At 51.4% G+C, this 10,307-nt stretch overlaps 1 pseudogene across 1 annotated transcript; it reads left to right on the top strand.

The window, feature by feature from the left end:
* The first annotated feature begins 495 nt into the window (after window positions 1-495).
* On the top strand, window positions 496-9,624 carry LOC307062063 (SEC14-like protein 3; annotated as a pseudogene). The gene is made up of 12 exons: window positions 496-549; window positions 1,413-1,488; window positions 1,755-1,798; window positions 1,934-1,992; window positions 2,994-3,182; window positions 4,092-4,187; window positions 4,864-4,924; window positions 6,111-6,194; window positions 7,779-7,886; window positions 8,280-8,419; window positions 8,519-8,688; window positions 9,521-9,624. The product of its transcript is annotated as an SEC14-like protein 3 (transcript).
* The last annotated feature ends 683 nt before the right edge of the window (window positions 9,625-10,307 follow it).

The raw sequence follows: 10,307 nt of genomic DNA, 5'->3' as shown, positions 1-10,307 counted from the left end.
TGACTCCTAGCCGTCAGAGCTGGGTGAGGGTGACGTTTGCAGAACCGTAGGTGCGGGGTCTCTTCCTTAGTGAGATGGGGAGACTGAGCGTCGGAAAGAAGGGGTGCCTGCAGGGAGCAGTCCTCACTCCCCCTGAAATCCCCCCTTCCCTGGAGGCCTGGGGAGCACTGAGGGGGGTTCTACAGGTACCTAATCTGGACTCCCATGCCATGGGAAGCCAGCCTCATTTCCTCCCAGCCTCTTCCACCTGGCAGGGGACCTCTGACACGCCCTCCCGTGTACACCTGCCTCCCTCCACCCCAAACTATCCCAGAGCCAAGCACGGGACCTCACTTAATCCCAATTATGTAATGTGCAACCCAACAGTTGGCCAAGGAGTAGGCGCCTGGAGCCACGCCCAGAAGTGGGGGCAAAAGGCTCCACTTGGTCAGGACCACAGACCGGGCTTGGCCTCTGCCTGCAGTGGCCTCCACTCCTCCAGCCTCATGCAGCACCATGAGTGGCCGAGTCGGAGACCTGAGCCCCAAGCAGGCAGAGACCCTGGCCAAGGTGAGAGCCAGGGGAAAAGGGCTGAGAGGAGGAGGGAGGGCGGTGGCTGGAACACTGCCCCAGTCTGTTGGCTCAGCATGTCCTTGACATTGTCTCTTTGTCATCACCTCACCCAGGGTTGGGTCTCCCAGTGCCCGGTGACATCAGCCCTGTCCAGGGCAGAGGTTGAGGGAACAGCACCACTTCCGGGCAATAGTGTGGGTGCCAGATCAAGCCTGACTTCTCATCCAGGAGCCGGACCCAGAGACCTTTACCTGACATGCCCCTCCCCACCTCCCCTTAGGTGGGAGCTGAAGATGCTCATGGTCTGCCCTCTGACTCTGTTCCCTTTCACTCCCCAGGACACTGAAAGATGACGTGTCTGTAAGAGCTGAGAGATGGAGTAGAGTGTGTTGTCATCCCCACGGTCAGTGGAGAAGAGGACGCATAATCACTAACCATGTTTTTGTAGAAAATGGGATGGAAAAAAAGAAGCCTTGGTGGGCTAACACATGAAAAGAACTAAGAATACATTCATACTCCAATCTACTTACCCACCCATCCACCCATTTATCTTTTCTTCCATCCATCCTCCTACTCCCACCCACCCGTCTTATCTAGCTACTCACACACCCATCTCTCCTTCTGTCCATCCACTATTGATTTGTCCTTCCTTTTTTTCCCATCCATCCATCCAGTCTTTCTTCTTTCTATTTACTCACCCATGTATCCTTCCTTCCATTCACCTACCCATCCATCCACCCACCCATCCTCACTGTGGGCCAGACTGCACTGGAAAAGAAGGAGGCAAGTCGAAAACAATCACTGAGTCTGGGGCAAAGGCTCAGTATGAAAACCTCTTCAATCAACGTCTCTCTTCCCAGTTCCAAGAAAATGTCCAGGATGTGTTGCCTGCCCTGCCCAACCCAGATGACTATTTCCTTCTGCGCTGGCTCTGAGGTGAGGGCAGAGGTAGGGGAGGTCAGGGTGAGGGGGCAGTGAGAGGGCCCTTGTCCCAGCTGCTCCAGAAGGACCCAAGGCTCTCAGGATCCGACCACACCACCTTGCTTCACGTGTTCAGGTGCAGGAGAGGGGAGGGGACAGGAAAGGGAGGTCCCACCCAGACCCCCAGTGCCCTCCATAGCCCCCCACCGCCCAGGACTAGGGCAAGATGACTGCAAGGCAACCTCTTTCCCACCCCATGCCTTCTTTCCATGTCCTCACAGCTCAGAATTTTGACCTGCAGAAATCAGAGGCCATGCTGCACAAGGTGAGACCCATCCCCCTCCCTGGAAATTTGGCGAGGGGCTTTGTGGGGGCAATCCCTGCCTCCAGCCCCTACCCCCATCCCCTCCTCAGGGGTGCTGGGAGCCCAGTGAGACCTTACCACTCAACTCCCTTTCAGTACATGGAGTTCCGGAAGACCATGGACATTGACCACATACTGATTGGCAGCCCCCTGAGGTGAGCCAACACCCGCACCCCCCCCCCCCAGTCTCTTATAGACTTACCACCCGAGCAGTCTCTGGATCATCGGGCCCATGAGTGGAGGGTAGCAAAGACCATGAGTGTGCAGGCACCTCTCCTCTAACAATTATGAATATTTCCTGGGAGCTTATGAGGTCCAAGCCTGAGTTAAGACTTTATCTGCATGATCTCATTTAATCCTCACAACCCCATGAAGTGGGTACTGTTGTCCCCATTGTACACATGAGGACACTGAAGCCCAGCAATGGTTAAGCAGCACACCCAAAGTCCCACAGCCCCAAGGTGGAGCTGGGATTTGAGCTCAAGCTTGTCTGTCCTCCAAATCCAGGCTCTTCACCACCACAGTTAGCTCGTGGCTCTGAGCCCTCACCCCTAGGGCCTTGGTCAAAGCATCCTGTCTAGGTGGGAAAGAAACTTAGCTCACCAAGAAGTTGGGGAGAAGAGTCCCACCACCGGCGTCTTAGTAAAGCAGTGGTCCTAGTTTCATTTGTGGAGCACAAGCTCTGAGTCGGAGCACAAGCTCTGAGTCAGGCACTGTGTAATCTTGGGGACTCTCCCCAACAGAGGAGGGGGAATGGGGCTCAGATAGTTGGCATCACTTGCTCAAGGATGCACAGGAGGGAAGCAGTAGCATCTGTTTTGGAACCAGGTCTGTGACCTTCAGAATCCATGTTCTTCATCACTAAGCCCAACTCCTTTCCATGGAAAGGGACACGGGAGACATTGGGGGCAGAACTAAGGAGCCCAGAGGCCTCAAGCAGGTGCGGCTGAGACCTGCCTTAGCCATGTACCTGCTGTGAGCAAGACCCCCTCCTGCAAGCCCCTCAGTTTTCTTACCTGGACAGTAGAGCCGCCCTCCAGCAGAGGGACAGTGCTTGTACCACGGTGTGTGTTGGCTCAGGCCACCCACGGCAGCCTGGTCTGGGAATCTCTGGGAGGTGCATGATGCCAAGTTTCATGTGTTTGTCCATGCCCAGGTGATCCAGAAGTACATGCCTGGGGCTCTGTGTGGCTGTGACCGTGACGGCTGCCCTGTGTGGTATGACATCATCGGGCCGCTTGACCCCAAGGGCCTGCTTTTCTCTGTCACCAAGCAGGACCTGCTCAAGACCAAGATGAGGGACTGTGAGCGCATCCTGCACGAGTGTGACCTGCAGACAGAGCAGGTGAGGCTGCCAGGGGACTTGGTCCCAGGAACACACCTGTGCTCTCTGCTGTCACAGTCAGAGGGCTCTGTGGTCAAACACCAGCTCTGCCGCTTCCTGGATGGGTGTACTGGTTTCCCACCTTGGAAAGTGGTAACTTTGGTGGTGGTAACTTTGCCACCTTGGAAAGTTACCTCACCTCCCTGAACCTATTTCCTCACCTATAGAACAGGGACAATAATAATGGTCGCAAAGATTAAATTAGATAATGCAAGTATATGGCTGGCATACAGGGCCTAATTCATATTTCTCAGAATGCTAGCTACTGTTATTCCCTCTGAGTCTTTGCCCCTGTTGTTCCTCTGTCTGGACAGCCCGACCTGCAGCACACACACTGCCCTCCCACACTTCCCTTGACTCTCTCCTATCTGTCTTTCAGGTCTCAAACTGTCACTTTCTCTGAGGCCTCCATCTGGGTTAACGTGTGTTCCCACAGCTCCCATGTTGTCCAGCTCTCGCTTCAGGACCATGGGGATCTGGTTGCTTGTCAGTCTCCCCAACCAGCCTGTGAACTCTTTAAGGACAAGAACTCTGGATTATTGAGCTACATGCTATACTTTCAGTGTCTGGCTCAAAATAGGTGCTTAATAAATATTAGTTGGACAAATGGAGGGATGAATGGCTGAATAAACAGCAGTATGAAGGGATGGATGGGTGAACTGATGAGTGGGTGGGTCAATTAATGGGTGGATGGATAGCCATGATGGGTGGATGGTGGATGGATGGGTAGTAAATGCATTCACTGTTTTGTCCACTCATTCATCTGAGGCCAGAGTAGGAATCTGGGAGAAGCCCTGAAGGGTCATGTGCTGGGGTCACCATCTCCCAAGTTCTGAGCCTGCACCCTGATCCTTGCTCTCATCCTCACAGCTGGGGAGGAAGATTGAGACCATCGTGATGATATTTGACTGTGAAGGCCTGGGGCTGAAGCACTTCTTGACACCCCTGGTGGAAGTGTACCAGGAGGTGGGGAAGGGCCCCTGGGCACCCCTGCTTGCTTTAACAACCAGCTTGGCCTGCTGTGACCTTGCTGCTCACTCAGAGCCAGGATCTGGTAAAAGGTGGTAGCTTTCCTGGGCCCCATCACTGCAGCTCAGGACCCAAAGATATGTTCGCTGGAAGATCCCACAGAACAGGCCTCAGGGACAACACTGTACTGAGACCATAGGGGCCAGCTTTAGACAAACCCCGCCCAGCCCTGTCGTCCCTAGCTCTGTGACTCAGGCGAGTCGCTTTATCCCTCCATGCTTCATTTTCCTCACTTACAAAATGGGGATACTGATTGCACTTCAAAGGGATGTAGGGATATTTCAGTGAGTTGTTATGTAAAGTGTATACACAAGTGCTTGGCAAATAGTGAACGTTTAATAAACAGTAAACGTTTTATTTACTATTACATAAATTATTATTATATACTACCGTTGCTATAACATTTGCTCTAAAAATGATTATTGTTATGTAATTACTATTAGGTTATGGTTGCAATAGTCTGGGGTGAGATTTCCTCCAGGGGCCATGGAGGTGATGGAAAGAAGGGAAACCCTCCACAGCCTCTGAATCCTCCAGAGGGGAGGTTGCAAAGGGAATGGGGGTAGGAGAAGAAGAGGTGTGGGTTCTCATGGGGTCTTTCTTGGTTCCACAGTTCTTTGGCCTCCTTGAAGAGAATTACCCAGAGACCCTGAAGTTCATGTTCATTGTGAAAGGTGTGTGGCAGGTGACTTCACTCCCCTGTGCCTCCAATTCCTTATCTGCACCCTGGGGACAGTACTAGTGCCTTTTTCCCTGGATAGCAGTGAGGCAGGTTGGTTGCTTGGCTGAATGCAAATCAGAGTGCCTGAAACAGAGTAACTTCTCCATAAATGGTAACTTCTATGGTTGGCTTTACTGCAAGAAGAGGCAGCTCCAACCTCAGTTCTTCCAGGAATCCCCCCTCACCTTTCCCACCCATGTTGATCTCTCCCTCCTCAAACTGCCTCTGGCACTGGCAGCTGGTGCAGCCCAGTCTGGCCTTTCCTTTCAACTGCTTTCTGGGGCCTCCAGTTGTCTTGTGTGTATTCATCCTGTTTTCCTTGGGTTGTCTGCTCCTTGAAGGCAGGGCCTCTGATTCTCCACTTTTGTTGTATCCCTCACAGGCCTGGGGCCAGGTGGAAACTCAATAGGTATTTGGGTGGTTGTTGTTTGGGTGGGTGGGTGGATAGAAAGATGGATATATGTTTGATGGTTGACTGGTTGACTCATTGCTTAGTTTTTGTCTGTTTGGCCAGTTGTTTAGCTGGCTGGTTGACTGGTGGTTAGTTGGATATCTGGTTGTCTGGTTGGATAGTTGTTAGCTTGGTAGACTGAGTGACTAGTAAGCATTTTGATTGCCTATGTGGGTGATTGGCTAGTTGGCAGATTGGTTAGTTGGTTGGCTGATTTGTTGCTTGGCTGTATCTTGGATGGTTGATTGCTGGTTGTTTGAATGGTTGGCTGGTTGGTTATTTGAATGGTTGACTGACTGGAAGAGGCAGTTGGTTGGGCAGTTAGCTGGTTGTTCAATTAGCTGATTGGTTTACTGATTGGCTGACATGTTGATTGGTTGTTTGACTATTTGGTAGGTTGGCTGTTTGATTGGTATGCTGATTGATGGGTTGGTGAGAAGGTGAATGATTGGCTATTTTTTGGCTGGTTTGCTGGCTGTTTGATACATTGGATGATTGATTGGGTGGTTGGTTAGTTGGCTGCTTGTTGTTTTAGTTGACCGGTTGGTTGGATGGTTTGTCAGGTGCAGGGCATTGGAACTTGCCAAGGTAACTCATGATTCCTCCACATTGTTGGCTATGACTGTTATGGAGAGAGTGGCCCAGTGGAATTATCTTTTCCCCATTATACTTGCTTATATCTCTCCAGCCACCAAACTGTTCCCTGTGGGATACAACCTCATGAAGCCCTTCTTGAGTGAGGACACTCACAGGAAAATTATAGTGTTGGGAAATAAGTAATTCCAGTTCCATCCCCTAAGCTCTACATATGAACTTTGGAGTAAGTTTGGTCCATCACCCCCTCCAGAGATCCACACATCACCTAAAGTCAGAGGCTCCTCCTTCTCAAAGATGAAATGGGTCTTACACTATAGAGTCTATCCTGTTACCTCTGTCTTACTCCTTGCCATACCTCTTTGGTGACTAAAAGCTCCACATCTTTCTCCTTATCAGTTTCAGTTTGGTTGCTAGTCAACCTCTGGGCTATGGGCATCAGTTTCTTTTCAACACTTGTCACCTCAGTGCTTCTAAAGGCAATTTGGGCTGAAGAGGATGAGGAAGAAGAGCAGAAAGAGGAGAAGTGATTCAGAGAAGGAATGCTCATTAAGAAGGGACTGGATAAGTAAATAACAATGCATCCATTTGATGAATTATTGGGCAGCCATGAAAAGTGATTTGATGTCATGGGAAATGTCATTAAGTTGAAAGAAAAATAGATTATAAAGTGGTATGGGTAGTATGGTCTTATTTTTATAAAAACAAGAATATATTTCTAGAAGGAAATACAACAAAATAATTTGTGGTTAGCAAGAAATAAGGTGGTTTATAATTTTTTTTATATTTCTGTACTTTCTAAACTTTCAGAATTACATGTATTACCTTTATAAGTGGGCAAAAAATGTTTTAATGATAGAAAAAAAGAAGTAGAGAAGAGAAATAGTTCTTAAACTCAACCGGTGACCCTGAGCTTGGAGGATAACATCTCATAATCAGAATGGTCAGATCATCAAATCAGGAGATCTGAGGATCCACGGGGATGGGGATGAATCTAACAAATCCCTGTTTTCTCTCCCTTTCTGATACCTGAGTCTCTGCCTCTGCCTAGATCCACTGGAGTAGGGAGCTGGGTGGATCACAAGGTAGCCCCCAAATCCTGGAGCAGTGTGGGTAACTGCCACACTCCAGACCCACGTCCAGGCCTCTGCCCCTTTTGGTGGCACACAGGGTTCTGTGCATTTGGCTGTGAGATGCCAGGCATTATGGTCTTCCTTCTCATCCCACTGGTATCTCCCATGGCCACAGCAGGGGATAACTTGAATTGGTTATAGGGCTGGGGCCATGGTGACACCCCAGGATCCAGAACACTTAGAGCTTTGCATAGGGCATGAAGAACAATAATGGGCATATGATCGTGGTGATTAAGCAGCAGAGAGGGGGCGGTCCTTTCAAAGACCCAGGGCTGTCCCTCTCCACCCAGAGGTCTGACTTGTGTATGCCACTTGCACACAGTGTGGCCCCTGACATGGTCCTTGACCTCATTAGGCTCCTTGAAACAGTGAGACAACTCTAATCTTGACTGCTTATGAGTGGGAGACCCTGAAAAATGTGCAAACCCATCAGCCAGGGAAAACATGTTTCCATAGCAATACAATGCTGGAAGACATTTCTGCAGCCTAAGGCCTGGGGGCCTAGGGAATGGGCCCTGGCAGCCTAGCTCCTGTAGGGCTTCTCCCCAAGGTCAGGTCCTCCTGGTAAGAGGGGGGCTGATGGGTCCCCTCCATGCTCAATAGTCACCCTTCAACCCCTCTCCCCACAGACAACTGGAAGGAAGGTTTGCTAAAACTCATCAGTCCTGAAGAACTGCCTGCCCAGTTTGGGGGGACCCTGACTGACCCAGATGGGAACCCCAAATGTTTAACTTAAGGTATGAAGAGCCCCAGAACAGGGGAGGGTAGAGGAGTAGAGCTCGGTTCCTTTCTCACCCACTCATTCATTCCACAAATGTCTATGGAGAAACCCCTGTGAGCCAGGTATTGAGTTAGTCCCAGCCCTGCCCTTCCAGAGCTCTCATCAACTGTGCAGGCAAACAAGAAATGGGGAAATTATGACCCAGAGGGATGAGCTGGGAGGGGAAGTTCCCAGAAGAGGCCCTGATTGAGGATGGAGGGACACAGGAGGCTTCCCAGGGTGGGGGTGTGGGTAGGGGAGGACAGGATGAGCAGGATACTTCCAGGAGATGGGGAATATCTCAGGTAGGAGAAACAGCATGAACAATGCAAGAGGTGGGGAGCAAGCCCATCTTGCTCTGTGTCTGCAAATCAACTATGGTGGGGAGATCCCCAAGTCCATGTACATGCAGGACCCGGTGAAGACTCAGTACGAGCACTTGGTGCAGATCAACCGCAGCTTCTCGCACCAGGTGGAGTACGAGATCCTGTTCCCAGGCTGTGTCCTCAGGTAAGGAACAGGCCACCAACCCACCCCTGGCTGGGCCCTAGACCCTCAGGGACCCTTCAGCCTGAGCAGCGACCTGTTCCCCTCCTTCCCCCAACACAGGTGGCAGTTCTCATCTGACGGTGCAGACATTGGCTTCGGGGTTTTCCTGAAGACCAAGATGGGGGAGTGGCAGCGGGCTGGGGAGATGACAGAGATGCAGCGCAGCCAGCGCTACAACGCCCACCTGGTGCCCGAGGACGGGAGCCTCACCTGCACGGAAGCTGGTGTCTGTAAGTCTGCCCTGGCTGGGCCCCAGCCCTGGAAGGTTGGAGCCATCTGTGCCATGGTTTATAGGAAGAAACAGAGGGGTAGTGACCACCTCCCCCCACAAGGAACATACGCCCTAGGTCAGTGCCATTCATCCATACAGTCACTCATTCAGTCTACACTTGAGAGCACCTATCGTGTGCCAAGAGCCAGAGACAGAAGGGGCTGAGAGCACTCAGGCCGCAGGACACAGGCAAGGGACAATAGGGCAGCGACATTCCCCAGGAGGAAACTGGGGCTCTGAGAGGTAAATCAACTTGTCCAGAGGCACACAGCTGAGTGTGGTACCAGGGTCCCACTTCAGCCTTGTGGTAGCTGCATAACCCCGAGCAAAAGTCTTACTGAGCACAGGTTTGCTCACCTGTGAAGCAGAGGCTACAACTCCTACCTTTCGGGTGCCTGTAATGAGGCAGAAGGCATGCACAGGCCTCGCCCTGCACCCCACTTCATCAAGGGGCCTGGGAGGCCTCTGATGTTCTGAAATGCCCCCCTTGCACACCTGTCATGTGACTGTCCAGGTGTGGACACAGTGGGAGGCAGTGGCTATTGTTCTCATTGCCAGTTGGTGCAACTAAAGCCAGGCTGGGCACATGCCAGAAGGAGGTCAGTTTCTGTTCACAGGCCCTGCTCAGGAATGGCAGTTCCCATGGGGAAGGGAAAAGCAGTCGGGGGAACTTGGTCCAGCTTGGCAAACACAGCAGGTGGGAACACAGCCTGTTCTCCCCCATGGCCAGGGCAGGGCACAGGGAGCGTGAAGTCAGGCCAAACTACCCGTCTGTCCAGCTATCCCCCTAGATGTCCTGAGCTTTGTCCACACCAAGAAGGTCAGCTTCACAGTGTAGGTGCTGCTTCCGGATGAGGGCATGCAGAAATAAGACAAAGAGCTCACCCCTGTCTAGGGAGCTCCCTCACTTCCAAGAGACCCCTGACCCTCTGCTTTCGGCCTATATATCCTACTCTTCCCCCAGAAGTTGCTCAGTAGTCCTCTTGACTCTGTGACACTAGTAAGTAAAGAAACGGCTGCCTTGGGGAAAATGCGTATGCTGTGGTCAGATCAGGAAAGGTACGAGAGGCACAGCTTTGGAGAATGCTGAGGTTGCAGAAAAGGAAGAAGCAAGGGTAAAAACAAGTGGATGTCCCTGAAACCCAAAAAATAGGAAAACGAGTCTCCTAGCCTTTGTCCTCACTTCTGAGGCATTTGTGTGCTTGAATTTCTTCTCCATGAGTTATCAGCAACCTGGGTTGGAGATGTATCTAAATTCTTTTTACTGCTACTCCTTATATAGTATATGCTCAATATATACTTGTGAAGTTGAATGGAGGTAGGGAGCAAGTGATTCATGTGTGTGCAAATAAGAAGTACTAGGGGAGATTTCAGCACCTCGGACAGGGACAGAGCCGTGGAGGGGATGGACTCTCTTGGAGACCCAGGTGACCCAGCCTCCAGATCTATGGCAGTGGCTGCCCCCTTGGGTAGGTAGGAGCTGCCTAGAGAAGGCTTTGTCTGACTCGGAGCACACAGCTTCCCCAACCCGTCTCTACCACCCTCGCCGCCTTCCCTGGCAACTCGTAGCTTATGTTT

The sequence above is a fragment of the Hyperoodon ampullatus genome, assembly GCF_949752795.1.
Source record: "Hyperoodon ampullatus genome assembly, chromosome: 13".
NCBI lineage: Eukaryota > Metazoa > Chordata > Mammalia > Artiodactyla > Ziphiidae > Hyperoodon > Hyperoodon ampullatus.
This window is presented reverse-complemented; position numbering and strand designations above follow the sequence as displayed.